The sequence below is a fragment of the Polypterus senegalus genome, chromosome 7, assembly GCF_016835505.1.
Source record: "Polypterus senegalus isolate Bchr_013 chromosome 7, ASM1683550v1, whole genome shotgun sequence".
Taxonomy (NCBI): Eukaryota; Metazoa; Chordata; class Cladistia; order Polypteriformes; family Polypteridae; genus Polypterus; species Polypterus senegalus.
This window is the reverse complement of record NC_053160.1, coordinates 127,744,854-127,763,468: the sequence shown is the minus strand read 5'-3', so window position 1 is coordinate 127,763,468 and position 18,615 is coordinate 127,744,854.

Here is an 18,615-nt window from a genome sequence, read left to right as displayed (position 1 = left end):
TAATTTTAAAATACTACTAATGGTTTATAAAGCCTTAAATAATCTTGCCTTATCCTATATTTTGGAATAACTGTCCCCCTACACTCCAAGTGGTAACCTTAGGTCTTTGAATGGAGGTCTGCTTATAATTCCAAGAGCTAAATTGAAACGAAGAGGTGAGGCGACTTTTGCTGTTATGCACTCAAAACGTGGAATACTTTATACCAATAGAAACTTACCAGGCTAATAGTGTGAGTCATTTTTAAAAACTCCTAAAAGCCTATTATTTTAATATGGCTTTTTCGTAGCTACACTTTAGTTGTATTCCTGATAGACTATGTGGTCATAGAATTATTATATTATTCAGGGATTCACTATCTGTTCTAATCTCCACTATTCTCTGTTGTCTTTTCCTGTTCTTGTGTGGCGGCGATCTGCACTACCGCCACCTGATCAAGGCACCATGCAGTCCCCTTTGTTGATGAACTGAATGTGGGTGTCCCATCTGTCTACAGGACCAATATTATCAAATCCTATCATGTGAAGCCTGAAAACCAAGAAAAATTATTTAAAAAATGTATGTTAGGATGAATTCCCAGTGGCGGAACCTCTGCAGATTTTGTTTTTTTTTTTTCTCCAGCTTAAATATAGTTTTTTTTTGTATGTTCTGTCCTCCCAGCCATCTAACCTTACCTTTTTCTTTGTTATTTATTCTTTAACATTATTGCCTAATCTTATTTATTTTTCATTTCATATAACTTTATTTTTGTCATCTGGTAAATCACTTTGAGCTACATTGTTTGTATGAAAATGTGCTATATAAATAAATGTTGTTTTTGTTGTTAAAAAGAGTATTTTTGCATTTTACTGCATATGTATTTAAATGCTTTTAGTCATTGATCATTACAATTTCAATTTCTAAATATAGTTGATAAACCCTGCTAAATGTCTTGTTGAAAAAGCATAGATACTTATGGAATCAGTTTCTTTTATTTTTATGCATTTGTAAATTACTTAAATGCACATTTTTTTCCCTCCCAAATTGTAATACAGTTCCAAATAAGTTAATTCTTTTTATATCTGTTGCTGGCCACAGGCCCAGGTGAACCAGGGCCAGGTACAAGCCACTGTTGCTCCAGGGTGTGGCTGCAGCAGTATGGTGCCAAAAGCATAAAAGAATCAGGCAGCAGGTAGGAATCTCTGATCATACTTCTTTTTATTCTGATTTGCTCAGAGGTATATAACTGCTTCAGTTTCTGCCCAGATCAACATGACAATCAATTAAGCAATGGTATAATGACAACAGTGTAAACTCATTTTCATTGATTAAACAATTGTATTGTTACCAGTTGTCAAGAAGTACATATACCACTGTATACTGGTTAGAGACCAATGACCCCAGAAAACATTCATTTTCAAACCAAGTAAATACAAACATTTGCTAAGGCAAGAGGCTATTCTGTTATCACAGTAGTGTATGTTGATACCATTCAAAGCAGTTTGATCTTAAAAGCAGGTGTCTCTTTTGCAAGACATATGTATGTCCTGTAGAGAGCTGCCAACAATAACCTGTAACAAAATTCATCCATCCATCCATCCTCTTCCGCTTATCCTAGGTCGGGTCACAGGGGTAGCAGCTTGAGCAGAGATGTCCAGACTTCGATCTCCTCTGCCACTTCTTCTAACTCTTCCGGGGGAATCCCGAAGTGTTCCCAGGCCAGCTGGGAGACATAGTCCCTCCAGCGTGTCCTGGGTCTTCCCCGGCTCCTCCTCTCGGTTGGATGTGCCCGGAACACATCACCAGGGAGGCGTCCAGGAGGCACCCTGATCAGATCCTCGAGCCACCTTATCTGACTCCTCTCATTGGGGAGGAGCAGCGGCTCTTCTCTGAACCCCCAACCGGATAACTGAGTTCCTCACCTTATCTTTAAGGGAAAGCCCAGACACCTTGCAGAGGAAACTGATTTCAGCTGCTTGTGTGATCTCGTTCTTTCGGTCACTACCCATACCTCATGACCATAGGTGAGGGTAGGAATGTAGATCGACTGGTAAATTGAAAGCTTTGCCTTACGGCTCAGCTCCTTTTTCACCACGACAGACCGATGCAGAGCCTGCATCACTGTAGACGCCCCACCAATCCGCCTGTCGATCTCACGCTCCATTCTTCCCTCACTCATGAACAAGACCCTGAGATACTTGAACTCCTCCACTTGGGGCAGGATCTCGCCACCAACCCTGAGAGGGCACTCCACCCTTTTTCAGCTGAGGACCATGGTCTCGGATTTGGAAGTGCTGATTCTCATCCCAGCCACTTCACACTCAGCTGCAAACTGATCCAGAGAGAGCTGAAGATCACGGCCTGATGAAGCAAACAGGACAACATCATCTGCAAAAAGCAGTGACCCAATCCTGAGCCCATCAAACCAGTTCCCCTCAACGCCCTGGCTGCGCCTAGAAATTCTGTCCATAAAAGTTATGAACAGAATCGGTGACAAAGGGCAGCCCTGGCAGAGTCCAACTCTCACTGGAAATGGGATCAACTTACTGCTGGCAATGCGGACCAAGTTCTGACAATGGTTGTACAGGGGCCGAACAGCCCTTATCAGAGGGTCCGTTACCTCATATTCCCAGAGCACCCCCCACAGGATTCCCTGAAGGACACAGTCGAATGCCTTTTCCAAGTCCACAAAACACATGTAGACTGGTTGGGCAAACTCCCATGCACCCTCCTCCAGGACCCTGTTAAGGGTGTAGAGCTGGTACACTGTTACACGACCAGGACAAAAACCACACTGTTCCTCCTGAATCCGAGGTTCAACTATCCGATGGACCCTCCTTTCCAGGACCCCCAAATAGACTTTTCCAGGGAGGCTGAGGAGTGTGATCCCTCTGTAGTTGGAACACACCCTCCGGTCCCCTTCTTAAAGAGGGGGACCACCACCCCGGTCTGCCAATCCAGAGGCACTGCCCCCGATGTCCATGCAATGTTGCAGAGGCGTGTCAACCAAGACAGTTCTACAACATCCAGAGTCTTGAGGAACTCATATCTCATCCACCCCCAGGGCCGTGCCACCAAGGAGTTTTTTGACCATCTCAGTGACCTCAGTCCCGGAGATGGGGGAGCCCACCTCCGAGACCCCAGACTCTACTTCCACATTGGAAGGCATGTTAGTGGGATTGAGGAGGTCTTTGAAGTACTCCCCCCTACCGACCCACAACGTCCCAAGTCGAAGTCAGCAGCCACCGAAGCCGCATTCCGCTTGGCCTGCCGGTACCTATTAGCTGCCTCCAAAGTCCCACAGGACAAAAGGGTCCTGTAGGACTCCTTCTTCAGCTTGATGGCATCCCATCCACCAACGTGTTTGGGGATTACTGCCACGACAGGCACTGATCCACCTTACGGCCAAAGCTCCAGTCAGCCGCCTCAACAATAGAGGCACGGAACATGGCCCATTTGGACTCAATGTCCCCCACCTCCCTCGGGACGTGGTTGAAGTTCTGCCAGAGGTGGGAATTGAAGCTACTTCTGACAGGGGACTCTGCCAGACATTCCCGGCAGACTCTCACAATACGTTTGGGCTTACCAGGCCTGACCGGCATCCTCCCCCACCATCGAAGCCAACTCACCACCAGGTGGTGATCAGTTGACAGCTCTGCCCCTCTCTTCACCCGAGTGTCCAAGACATGTGGCTGCAAGTCCTACGACACAACCACAAAGTCGATCATCGAACTGAGGCCTAGGGTGTCCTGGTGCCAAGTGCACATATGAACACCCCTATGCTTGAACATGGTGTTCATTATGAACAATCCATGACGAGCACAGAAGCCCAATAACAAAACACCACTCAGGTTCAGATCGAAATTAATAATTAATAATTAAATAAATTAATAATCTAAATTATTCAGGAAATTTACCTTTTCACTTATCAAACAAAAGCTGCCTATTGCCCATTTATCTATTGGCTTTGAATTTATTCTTTGCATGTGTTTTTCCTAAAAGTAACTCACAGAAATATCCTTTTCTTTAAAACACTGATTTCTTTCCCATTACATATTCACCTCATATAATTTTAACTTTTAGTGTAACATAGTGCATTGCATGACCTACAGCAACAGTATAGGACTGATTGTTGTGGAATAGTCTTATTCTGCAAGTAGGAAAGGGTAGAGAAGTCTAAGAAAATGTTGGATTATGTTCTTCAAAACAGTAAATGAAAAATCAGAAGAGAATGTGCAAATGTCAAGAAGTATATATACCACTGTATGCTGATTAAAAACCAGAACATGTCTCCAGAACATGTTAGTTTTCAAACCAAATATAAACATTTTCAAAGGAAGCAGGCAGTTCTGTTATCACAATACTTTATGTTTAAGAGATACCAATCAATCGGAAAGTGGCAGTCAGGGTGATGGAATGGTCCTTATGCATGACACTGCAGTTGTGACCCACTGGGCTGACTACCTTGAGCAGCTCTTTAAAGCTGATCCTCCAGCTAGGATCTTGGACATATCTGGGTCCACAATTCTTGAAGCTAATCCTCCAATTAGCTGCAAACCATCCAATCTCACTAAGATTACATAGGTGTTGAATCGGATTAGGATAGGGGAGGCTTCAGAGATCTGTGGAGAATTCATTTCTCCAGGCTGGTAGTAACCCTGTCTTCCTGGCATTGCAAGCAATCTCTTCTTCCATTTGGGAGATGGGTGGCTGAAAAATGGGACTTGTCATCACTATCTGGAAAGGGAAGGGAGATTACCTGGATTGTGGCTAATACAAGGAGATAACGCTGCTCTCGGTGCCAGGTAAGGTCCATGCTAGGGTCATCTTCAATAGGATCTGTGATCACTTGATCAACTATCAGTGACCAGAGCATTCTGGTTTTACACCTAAGAGGTCTACCATCGACCACATCCTGGCACTGAGGGTTGTCAATAAGCACAAACACGAATATTGACAGAGTTTCTTTGCAGCCTTTGTTGATTTTCATAAAGCGTTCTACTCAGTTGATCAAGCTGCCCTGTAGGACATTCTGAAACTTTGCGGAATCCCCTTAAAGTTGCTGGATATCATGGCCGGCCTGTACACTGGTACTGCAAGTGCTGTGTGTAGTGAAAGCAGAATCTCTGCGTTTTCCCCAGTTTATTCTGGGGTTTGTCAGAGGTGTGTTTTTGCTCCTACTCTGTTCAGTGCTTGCATGGACTGGGTGTTGGGAAAGGTCATGGGGATCAGCAGCTGTGGGGCATCTGTGAAGAAAGATTAACTGATCTTGACTTTGCAGATGATGCTGTGATCTTCACAGAGACAATGGAGGCTCTGATCGGGGCTCTCGAGGAGTCTGAGTGTCTTGTCTTATGATTGTCCTGGATAAAAACCAAGATCCAGGCCTTTAATGGCAACTTTGGCACAGCCATCAGCAGTGTGTCTGTCAGTGGAGAGAATGTTGAGCTTGTTGATAGGTTTACTTACCTCGGTAATGACATTCATGTCTCTGGTGTCTCTTCCTATGAATCTGTAGATGGATTGGGAGAGCATGGGGGTCAGGAGGTGATTGGAAAGTGATGTATGGTGCTTCTGATATCTCTGCCAAACAGCAAAGGTCCGAGACTTTAGAGTCCCGGTGCTTCCTGTTTTACTATGTGGTTGTGAGACATGGGTGTTTTCCAGTGATCTGGATCGAAGACTGGACCCCTTTGGTACCGTGTCTCTTTGGAAAATCCTTGGGTACCTCTGGTTTGACATTTTGTTAAATGAGCGGTTGTTCATGGAGTCCTGAATGAGGCACTTTACCTGCATTGTTAGGGAGCATCAGTTATGGCACTATGACCATGTGGTGCGATTCCTCAAAGGTGATCTGACTTGTAGGATCCTCATTATTGAGGACCCGAGCAGCTGGACCAGCCAATGGGACACCCATATAACAACTTGGCTGTGGCAGATTGATGGTTATTTCTGTGGGGTGGGACAGGACTGCATGTCTGCCTGGAGGGTTCCAACCAGGATCCCAAGCTCTTTCATCGTGAGGTGGGTATGGCAACGTGCTGTACCAGTGTATGCCTGACCTGATATGCTAAGGTGCTATAATACACTTGGTTACACTTCACAATGCTCTTGGAAAAATGCTTTTGAAATGACTAGAGATCCAAATCAGCTGGTACCCAGTAGGAAAAGTATTTCTATTATGGAAAGGCTTGGAAGGCTAAGTGTACTTCAGAAGGAAATAAGCACATAATAATGTAAGACTTTAGAAGTCCTTTCCTTTGCAAAGAGAGCAAACAAAATTAATGTATCAAAGTGATTCCTTCAGCACATTAGAGGCTATAGTTTGTGTAATGGGATCATGGCAAAGAAAGGCATATGCAAGACAGATATTAATTGTAAAGTTATTAAACCATGTAACTTGTTACTGGTCATGATTGTAGCTACATTGGACAATTTAAGACTATTGTTTTGTACTGATTTGTTTTTATTTTATAAGAAATTTTGAAAAACAAGCAGTTACCTTCTAAAGTCTTGTGCATTTTCAACTTCAAAATTCCTTAAAGCAGAGAATATTCTAAGCTTTTGATATAGTACAATGTGAATCCTTCATTGTGTCCACCCTTTCCAAACTAGGATGTTTTTACAAGTTCATGTAAACATCCTGGTACTAATATGTTTTGTATTCTTTTCCTGCTGCAGGAGAGTTCATTTTATTAAAATAGCACATGGGAAAATTAGAAAGAAAATTGAAATAAATAAGTTCTCCCACAAACAGCTGGATTGCTGGCCACAATCAGTAAGATGCAGGAGTATGAAGAGGTTAAATATGAAGGTCCCTCAAGCAGAGAGGATTCATTTGTTTAGTTAATGAAGAAAGGAGGAAATAGCTAAGTGTTGTTACCAGGGAATTCAATGAGGGTCAGATTTGTTGAACTGGAGGAGAGTGTATATGGCTATACTTTTCTTAGGTGAATATTGGAAATACTCACTTCATCTCATAAATGCACCAAACCTGCATGTTTTACCTAGATGACACTGAAAAGTTTTATTTTATACAGACTTATTTAAGGGAACTCAGTAATGTTTGCTGCCAATTTTAATTCTGACAAGTTTTGAAAAGCATGCTGAATATTATAATACTTTGCATTATAGAATTACAATACATTAACACCCAGTTCTTGTGTAGTAAATATTAGATCTCAATAAAAACAATCTCTGGACTGAATATTAGCCTATAATATGGCAAGCAAGACATACAGTAATCCATAACCTATACAGAATTTTTTACAGCAAATTCATTAAACCTAAAGTCACTGACAGAAAAATGCTAAACTATTTAATTGACTTCAGTTTATCCTATAAGGTAACGTATTAAACAGTAAACAGGCTGGTGCATGTAATCCTACAGCCAAAGCCAATAACATATTGAGATTCAACTCCTTCAGCCTATCTTTACAGTTTGTATTCCATAGTCCAGATAGCTAGAAGCTCTTCTATGATAGCATCCTCGTAGACTTTGAATATAATCCCCACTCCAGACCTTAATTGTCTTCTATGTACTGTACTTGTTTTCTTTTCAAACACAGCTCAACAGAACTGTGATCATAGGAGCCTGCTGATAGTTTGGTTATCTATTTGTTTGTTTCCTTAATTTACCCATAGATAAGATCAAGAGTTTTATTGTTCCTTGTTAGGTAAGTTACATATTGATATAAGTGTGTGTGTCAGAGATGTCTTCAAATTGCAGTGACTGAAGTCTATGAGAACAAAATTTGTCATATCTGGTGAGAGACACTGAAAAATCTTGTACCGTATTATTAATTCTCTGTGTTTTGAGGGAAGGTTTTGCCTTAGAACGAATAGTGATTATAATTTTAACAAATAATTGGGAAAATAATTCTGAAAAGACAAATAATTGCTTCGTGTCTATAGAACACAATGTTTCCACTAAAAGTTATTGATTTACACAATTGCTCATTTATGCGAAAAGACACTCTGCTCTGCCATATTCTTTACCTGTTGCACTGCTGTCTTTATCCTAACTCACCAGTGCGTCAGTTATTACCTGCACATTATATGTTGTCTCAGAAACCAATGTCTCTGTAAAAGTCAGCATCAATCTATCTTCTTCTTCTTTTGTCTACTCCCGTTAGGGGTTGCCACAGCGGATCATCTTCTTCCATATATTTCTGTCTTCTGCATATTGTTCTGTTACACCTATCACCTGTATGTCAACACATCCATAAACCTTCTCTTAGGCCTTCCTCTTTTCCTCTTACCTGGCAGCTCTGTCTTTAATATCCTTCGCCCAATATACTCGGCATCTCTCCTCTGCACATGTCCAAACCAATGCAATCTCGCCTCTCTGACTTTGTCTCCAGCCGTCCAACTCATTTCTAATCCTATCCATCCTTGTCACACCCAATACAAATCTTAGCATCTTTAATTCTGCTACCTCCAGCTCTGTCTCCTGCTTTCTGGTCAGTGCCACCGTCTCCTCCCCATATAACATAGATGGTCTCACTACCATCCTGTAGACCTTCCCTTTCACAGTTGCTGATATCCGTCTGTCAAAAATCACTCCTGACACTCTTTTTCACCCATTTCACCCTGCCTGCACTCTGTTTTTCACCTGTCTTCCACAATCCCCATTACTCTATTTAATCTCATCCACCTTCACCAACTCTACTCCTTGCATCCTCATCATTCCACTGACTTCCCTCTCATTTACACACATGTATTCTGTCTTTTTCCTACTGACCTTCATTCCTCTCCTCTCTAGAGGATATCTCCACCTCTCGAGGGTCTTCTCAACCTGCTCCCTACTATCGCTACAGATCACAATGTCATCAGCAAAAATCATAGTCCACAGGGACTCCTGTCTACTCTCGTCTGTCAACCTGTCCATCACCATTGCAAATAAGAAAGGGCTCAGAACCGATCCATGATGTAATCCCACTTCCACCTTGAATGCATCCATCACTCCTACTGCAAACCTCACCACGATCACACTTCCCTCGTACATATCCTGTATAACTCTTACATATTTCTCTGCCACTCCCAACTTCCTCATACAATACCATAATTCCTCTCAAGGCACCCTGTCATGTGCTTTCTCCAGGTCCTCAAAGATGCAATGCAACTCCTTCTGGCCTATACTTCTCGATCAACACCCTCAGAGAAAACATCTGTGGTGCTCTTTCTTGGCATGAAACCATACTGCTGCTCAGTACTCATCACCTCACTTCTTAACCTAGCTTCCACTACTCTTTCCCATAACTTTATGCTGTGGCTTATCAATTTTATCTCCCTGTAGTTACTGCAGTTCTGCACAGCCCCTTTATTCTTAATTATTGGCACCAGTACACTTCTTCTCCACTCCTCAGGCATTCTCTCACTTTAAAAGATTCCATTAAGCAATCTGGTTAAAAACTCTACTGCCATCTCTACTAAACACCTCCATGCTTCCACAGGTATGTCATCTGGACCACCGGCTTTTCCATTCTTCATCCTCTTCATAGCTGTCCTTACATCCTCCTTGCTAATCCGTTGCACTTCCTGATTCGCTTTCTCCATATCAACCAACCTCTTCTCCCACTCGTTCTCCTCATTCATCAGACTCTCAAAGTACTCTTTCCATCTGCTCAACACACTCTCCTCGCTTGTGAGTATGTTTCAATCTTTATCCTTTATTACCCTAAGCATCAATCTACAAGATATGTAAAGAATAAGCTGCATAAAATTCAATAGTCATAATTAAGCTTTATGGAGTTGTACAAGGGCGGCACGGTGGCGCAGTGGTAGTGCTGCTGCCTCGCAGTTAGGAGACCCGGGTTCGCTTCCCGCGTCCTCCCTGTGTGGAGTTTGCATGTTCTCCCTGTGTCTGCGTGGGTTTCCTCCGGGCGCTCCGGTTTCCTCCCACAATCCAAAGACATGCAGGTTAGGTGGATTGGCGATTCTAAATTGGCCCTAGTGTGTGCTTGGTGTGTGGGTGTGTTTGTGTGTGTCCTGTGGTGGGTTGGCACCCTGCCCAGGATTGGTTTGTGCCCTGTGTTGGCTGGGATTGGCTCCAGCAGACCCCTGTGACCCTGTATTCGGATTCAGCGGGTTAGATAATGGATGGATGGAGTTGTACAAATGATAACACTTTTTTTCTTATATCATGTACATAAAACACGTTAATAATGAAGCCTTTGGAAATAACAATCATGCAGACACCATAGCCCTGGCACAATTGTCCTGTCCACGTTTCCTATAATTATAGCACTAGCCTTCAATTAACAGTTCCACTTTTGCCCCATTTAGTTTATCATCTACATACTTTGTTTTTTTAATATTGTGTCATCTATATATATATATAAAATGCTAATGTTCATCTGTCTTTATGTCTTTCATACAATTACTTGTGAGCTAATGGGTCTAGAACATTGATCTTAGTTTTAATTTAATGTTTATAAGCTGATATGTTCTAGAAATTTACAAAAGTGTAGACAGTGGTAACCTTGTGGGCACTTTACAGGTGGACAGAAAAGTTGATTGTAATTAAAGCATAGTCTCCACAAGCCCATCGATTGATAATCCCTCAAGACACAGTAAATACTCTACATGTTCAGAATTCACAATCAAATGTAAGTTGCTATGTTTGTAGCTAGCTTATTGCAATATTTTATTTTAGGACTGTGGGTCTGCACATTTCACTAGTATATTAATAATAATATAATAATCAAATCCTTTTGTTGCTTACTCATAAAACAAAAGTATTGTATATTAGTAAAGAACAATCTTCCCTATGTACACTTATTGCTAACGCACACCTTGTGTTGTGCTTTACAGGTACCTGTGATGTATTTTAAACTAACCAATCTATAGTTACCAGAATTATCTTTTTGATGTAATAAGACCTTTTTTGCTACTAGGAGTCTATATAAATCTACAGCAGTTTCCTAAAATTTCACATCAAGATGGCATTCATTTTAGTATCATTTGGATTTTCTGTAATATTACATATATGTCACTGAAATTTTTACAAGAGAAAACATACAAAACTGTGCAAACAGAGTATGTATTATTTCATTTCATTTTCAAAATATTTTTAACCTTGACTAATCTCTTTGCATTTTACATTACCAGCAATATTTAACAAGCTTTTGATATTTATAATTTCATCAAAACTGTGCAGTGTCCCTACAATTTAGAAACTTTTTTAAAACTTCAGCCAAGGTTAATGTTGCATGTAAGATGACAGCAAGTGCTCCCATGGACTAAGATTAGAAGATCCAGGGTTCAAACCCATTTCATTCGGTAAATTTTGTCAGGGTACTCCCGTTCCTGTGTGCTGACCAATTGATGACCCTGAGTTTGCCTGGTGTGAGTGAGTCAAAGTCAGTTAGTTGGTAGACACTGAGAAGGCAACAAAAATAATTCAAAAATACCTGAACATCCTTCAGAATTGGGCAAATAACTAGAAAATGCACTTTAATGAAGAAAAATCAAAGTGTTACATGTGGGCAAAAGAAACATCAATTATAAATAGAAGGTGGGAGACACTGTCATACAGGAAATAACCTCTGAAAAGGATTTAAGGGTATATGCTAACATATTTTAATTGACCAAGCAACGTACAGAGGCAATTAAAAAGACAAATAAAATGTTAGCTTATATCATAAAAACTGTTGAATTTAAGTGAAGGGATGTTATGCTCAAACTATATAATACACTAGTAATACCACATCTGGGGTATTGTGTGCAGTTCTGGTCACCACACTACAAACAACACTGCAAAGGAGAGCAACCAGGTGCATCTCAGAACTTAAGGACATGTCCTACTCTGACAGGTTCAGAGAATTAAACCGCTTTAGTCTTGAGCAGAGAAGACTGTGTGGGGACCTAAACTAGGTGTTCAAAGTCCTCAAAGACATTGAAAAAGCAACAATCTTTCAGCTTAAGGGTGAATCACGTACTTGAGGAGACCAAGGGGAAATTAAGGGGAAGTGCTTTTAAAAGTGAAGCTAGGAAGCACTTCTTTACCCAAAATGTTGTGGAACTCTGGATTAAACTACAAATACATTTAGTTGAAGCATAAACCTTGACCACTTTTAAGAAGAATCTGGATGACGATACTGGGACAACTTAGCTATTAGCTAAACAAATGGGTTTGATGGACTGAATGGTCTCCTCTCATTTGTCAAATTTCTTATATTTTTATGTTCCTATGTTACATCCTGCGGGTTGGTTGAGTTTGACCTGTTGTGTTTTATTTTCAGGATAAACAGTGGCACTCTGCAAACCTGTATTTCACTAAAATGTTTAAGAGAATCTACAGTATGTATATTATGTTATGCATAAATAATAAATTAATTTTAATTCATGCACTTATGGCATTAAGCTTTGCCTAGCTATTAATCTACCGAGCCCATCACAAATATTTATAAAGATACAAAAGGAATACAAACACACACATGATTAAATAAATCATACTTGAAACAAATTAATATTAGGCATTAAACATGTAATAAAAAAATACTTGAGACACAACATTCAGAATAAGAATAAGAAACAATAAACAACTCTCTGAAAATTTAGAGCAAGAAAACTTCACGTAATTTATATTTTTATGATGAAATGCAGTAATCATTTGTAGGATTATACCATGGTCATTAAAATAATTTCTAATGCTTTTTCAAATTAATAAGTACCAGTGTTTTAAACTCATTTTGCATGTTCCAACTGATTATAAAGGAACAAAAGAAAAGAGGAGGATATGAACTGGAGTTTGCTACCGTTGGGGAAAGATAATACAGCTGCAATAGTGAAAATTAATATTAAGTATTATTATTAAGTAATACTATTTTATTATAATTATATTAAGTAATATTCTCTGAAATTTGCATCTTTGTACCTGACCATCAGCTAATGAATTCAACATTTACACATTATTTGATTTAACTTATTGGTTTGTAGCTAATAACCCTTCATAAGACCTCACTTTTGGAGACTAGTCATACCTTCCATGAAGGTTTTTTGCATTGGTCGTACATATAATTTGCAATAATGAAGGACTCTTTGTTGATAATGTGGCCTGGGAAAATCCACAAAGCATTCATCTCTGCCAATTCAGGAATGTGCCAGAAGACAAAATAAGACAAATTAGGTGGTGGATGGCTGCTGGACTATAGCTGGTATCCCCTACATGGATACTTGTTGTCAACCCTAGATACCAGCGGAAGAACAATACAATGAATCATATTAACAATCACGCATAGTGGAACACAATTTGCGCGTGTGGAAAACGTGCTTCTGCCATCTTCGTAAATCATTGGGTGGCATCACTTTTCCATTTCAACCATGCTGTAGGTGTTTGACCAATCCCACTCACCATTACTGTGAAAACAAGCCACCCATTAACTAGTGAGGATAAGGAACAAAGAATGGAGATTGACAATGCCAAAATTCCTAGTCTTGGAGCAGCCAGTGTATAAGAGGCTGGTGCCGAAACCATCACTATGATTTTAAATAACCAGATTCTTTTAAAATTTTTTTCGATGGAAATACTTTCTTTTTTATTTCATTATACTTGTGTTATTCCCCATACATTTGAGAAATAAACACTGTGCACTGCCTGAAGGAATGTAGGAAATTTTAATACATCAAATGATTTAATATTTAATTATCTTTTTTTAATAGTTATGGAAAAATAACAGATTATGTAAATTTAATATATACACAGGCAATTCACACATTGCCTCCTGGTGCATGCATCTGCAGAAGAGAATAAGGGTAGGTTGTGATGTGCAGGCACTTGTCCTCTTCACTATCTCATCCCATTTTTTTATTTCTTCTAGCTGTTGGAAAGGCTGTCACACCCCTCATTGGGTAACAACACTCTGTTGTCATCTATAAGAAGAGTGAGCACTTCTTTAGAAAAGTGTGGTTTTCTTTGCTGGTGCTGGTCATTTTAGTAGCATTTATTTAAAAATGTGCTTATTTATACAGTTGGACTTAAATGGTTATTAAATAATGAGGTCATATTTACTTCATATTATGTTTCACAACTTTATTTCATCCCACCAGAATTATTGTCAATGGTTTGGTTTTCAATTGACTTTGCTAAATTTATTCCAAAAATGTCTGATAAGGAAGAATTTGGGAAACCCATGATCAAGTACAGTATGATGTACATTATATATGTTGTGAACACAGAACAGATCAATGCAGTTTAAATGTGGAGTAGTCTTCATGGTGCACCCCATTTTATAGTAATCATGCTAATAAATGTAGAAAAATGAAAAATAAACCAAAGCAAAGAGAGCTAAGTTCTTTCAACAAAACAAAGGCTTCAATTGAATGACTTCTATGGGCTAGAATAACTTCTACAGAGGCAGGCAAAAAGTGAATGTCTGGCTGGGTCTGTTCTGGATCTGACTTGGGCTGATACAGACAGTTGTTCTGAAACCAGTCAGAAGTGAAGTCATTCATCTTCTGTGGGATCGTTCTTCTCTCTGGGGTGAAATACAGAAAAGAGGTTAGTGACTGCGGTGGCGCAGTGGTAGCGCTGCTGCCTCGCAGTTAGGAGACCCGGGTTCGCTTCCCGGGTCCTCCCTGCGTGGAGTTTGCATGTTCTCCCCGTGTCTGCGTGGGTTTCCTCCGGGCACTCCGGTTTCCTCCCACAATCCAAAGACATGCAGGTTAGGTGGATTGGCGATTCTACATTGGCCCTAGTGTGTGCTTGGTGTGTGGGTGTGTTTGTGTGTGTCCTGCGGTGGGTTGGCACCCTGCCCAGGATTGGTTCCTGCCTTGTGCCCTGTGTTGGCTGGGATTGGCTCCAGCAGACCCCCGTGACCCTGTATTCGGATTCAGCGGGTTAGAAAATGGATGGATGGATGGATGGGTTAGTGACTGAGTCTCGTCTATAACTGTCTCCTGTTTTACCTCTTGTAAAGATCCTCCAGCACAGTCCCATAAAGCACATACATCACAATGCAAATTGTAAAGTTAAAGGTCTTTAATTTTTAAAATTCATTGGTTTTGGAAAATTCACCCTAGAATAGCAATGCCTCCTATAAAAGCTATAGATAGAAACAAAGCATATACAAAGTATAAACTAAACTTGGATTTGAGAATTAGTCAGAAGCCTTATTTTCAACAACTCTACAACTGTGTCTATAAATAAATAATATTAAAGCGTAAAATTCACTGCATAATAAAAATGTTTTTTTGATGGTACAAAGTGCTTATTATTACAATTAAAGACTTCAGGAAAAATGACTAATGCTATGGGTTATCTGAAATGGAAATCCAGTTTCTATACTTAAAGCAATCCGAGTAAGTAAGTTTCATTATTGAAAATGGAAATATGAATATCATAATATTGGTATTGGTTATTTAAAAATGTTTGAATTAGGGTACAAGCCTAAAGAATTACATGTGAAACTTCGCAGGCAAGCAGGGTGATTCACAACCTTAGGGAACTGATCTCTAAACAAACATAAATTAATAATTTCTTTAAGGAATGTTTTTTGAAAATTTATACTTCTAAGTGCAATGCTTCAGCCTCTGAAATATCAGATTTCTTTGATTCTTTTGATTTGCTCAAGAGTAGAAGATGCATCCAGGGATAAATTAACTTCTAAGTTTACAACTGAAGAAACAGATAATGTAATATAAGCACTTCCAAATGGCAAGGCACGTCTCCCAAATGGATTTGGAGCAGAATTTTACAGACTCTACTCTTAAATCATAACCCCTCAGCTAATGTAAATGATAAAAACTTCATCTGCAAATGGGACATTCCCACTATCACAATAAGAAGTAGATATATGTCTTCCTGAATAGAGGAGATATGTAGCTTAAGCATCATGTTGTCACCCATTACACATGTTAAACTGAAGATGGAAAGTATAGTAGATTATAAATTAGGAAAGAAAATTTGTTCTGGGATAGTATTCTTTTTTATGTGTGCATTGGTTGTTCTGTGTTTTATTTGCTGACTCTAATGATAGCTAAAGGGCTGCTGTTAGAACGGGAAAAGCTTAGAAAGAATTTTAATCAAATTGATGGTACATGATTATGGTACACAAAAGATATCGTCCGAGAATTGTATTTGACATATAGCTGTCAAAACTTTACTGTTTTAACTGTTGCAATTCCAAATGTTTTTAATGTACAGAGGCATGAGATTGTTATTTATAACCCTTTTGGTTAATGTTGGCTTAAACCTCTAGTAATTACAACAACAAAGATTCACAATATTGAATATGTTATATATACAAGAACAAAAACAGAAAAGCACTATTATTATTGTCAATAATGCAGTCCTGCTTCTTTCTTGTGGTGTATCCTCTATACTTCTTCAGCTCAAATGGATCATATTATCTTATCCTTTTCAATTTGTACTAGTATATTTTAAGTCATTTATTATGCAAAACATACTTCAGTTGGAAATTCAAATATTGTTACATTTTTCTTTTTCTACCAATTTGTCAGGCTCTGACAATCAGCCAAAAATAATAACAGTGGTAACCCTTTAGACAATGAAATGTTGTAGAGGAACACTATCCTCCTAGATTAATTACTTATTTATGATCACAGACAGTTATTACTTTTCACTATGAAATGCACCCATTGTCCGTGATTGGCTATGCCATTCAGACTCAATAGTTATGTTGTGCAATGTTTGTCCTGTTAATGCTGTTAAAGGAATTGTGGTCAGATAAATACTTTTAAAATGGGACCAGAATGCCATATTGGCAGTGTAATATAATGTATTATGACTATTTAATTTCAGTCTATTGCCTGTTTCAAGCTTTGCTATTCATTTCATTTGCTTTAACATTTGAGTTCTGAAAACGTTATTTAAATACTTCTGCTTTTGCTACAGTTTACTGAGATATTTTAAATGTCTGAAGGAAGCAAAAGTGGAACATTACTTACCTTTATAGCCAGCTCAACATGTGTATGTCAACTTGAGTATATATTATCAGGATAAACACTGAAGGGTATTTAAACATTTGGGCAATCTGCGTGACTTCAGTTAGCATTGTGATTACAAAGGGACACACTATTCTGTGATGATAAAGAGCTTCACCTGACCACTATTCCTAAAAAAAGGAATGTAGTTTTGTCTGATTGCTCATATTTGTTTTAGAAATTCTATCACAATTTACAAAGGTATGTCTGATTTCTGCAAATGTGTGTTTTGTGGGAGTATCATGATCCACTCACACTTTGTACCAGTGTTACTACTTAGAGTACTGCCTTAGTAGGTGCCTGGGACACTTTTTTCCAGTGCGGATTTAAAAATACAGTTCACCCCCAAACCTATCATTATTGGTGTTTACTCTTTATCATTTTAGTTTAATTGATTTCAGGTTTCTTTATAAACATTATAGGTGAATAAAGCATATAATACTACAGCTTATTCAGATAAGCCCATCTCCAATGGATCTACAGGGTATTGAAAGAGAAAGATTTAATATGATTTAATCACTTAGAGATACTGATAAAGTTACAGTAAATGGTTAGCAATGGTTCTGCTTGTTCAATTCATTAAGAATTCATTAACATATGCTTTCCAAACTCTCCATAAAGCAAATTGAATTATTTTTTTCTTGTTTTCTATTTTTAGGTAAAATACCATGGATCTTTCTAAATTAGGTATTGCGGGCTTCCTTTGTAAGCATTCATTACAAATTATACTGCAGACATGCTCTGGTCAGAATTTAGACTTTGATGCTTTTTCCCATTATGTAACTCTTGCTCCTGCCTCCTGTACCACTGTCAATAAGGCACAGAAAGTAGCCCACAACAAAAAACCCCTTCACACAGGATCATGCTTTTGAATTGAAGACAGGACTCTTGACCAGTCAATGAGGGGGAGAGAGGGGCTTCGATTCAAAAGCATGTGTGAAGGAGCTTCTGTTTGTGGACTAGTCTAATTTTCCAGAGATATTTATTTAAAAACATTTTAGCAAAAAATACATGACTTATGCACATTGTGATCAAATGACTCGATGACTCCATATGTGGAATTGATGAACAAGGAAACGGGAATTTTGTAATGGACATTTCTGATATGTTTCCAGTGTTTGTTTTCTCTGCCCTCATTACAAACTATATGTGGTCAATAACATATACAAATAAACGTCATTTTTGGGCACATTATTCTTTAAGTAACAAGCTAAGAGTATCAGATTTAACATTTGACACTAATTTACAAAGTGGTTCACAACCAGAAAGTAGAAGATATGACAATAACCAAATCCTCAGTTTCAGCATTGATCACTGACTAGTGGCTTCATGGTCTTTGTTGTAAATGTTACTCTCCCTAATTTCTAAAAACAATGCAAAGTAAGTTACAGCATTTTTGTCTGGTTGTAAAGTTAATTGGCAAAAGGAAAAGATGCTGCTACACAAACATTTGGAGAAAACAGGTGGAAACTGCAATTGCTGATAGTTTCTAAGTAATTGTGATTTAATAATCTAGCATTTTCCATCATAGCCAGACAAAGTCTCTTTATTGTGTGACAACTGTATCAAGAACAGGTGTCATAAAAACATTGTTATGGCAACAGTGGGGACATAAAGGTGACTGCCTTGAATATCTACAGAAATGATCTGTGAAGGACTGACTCAGTGCCTGCATCGCTTAATGTTCAAAG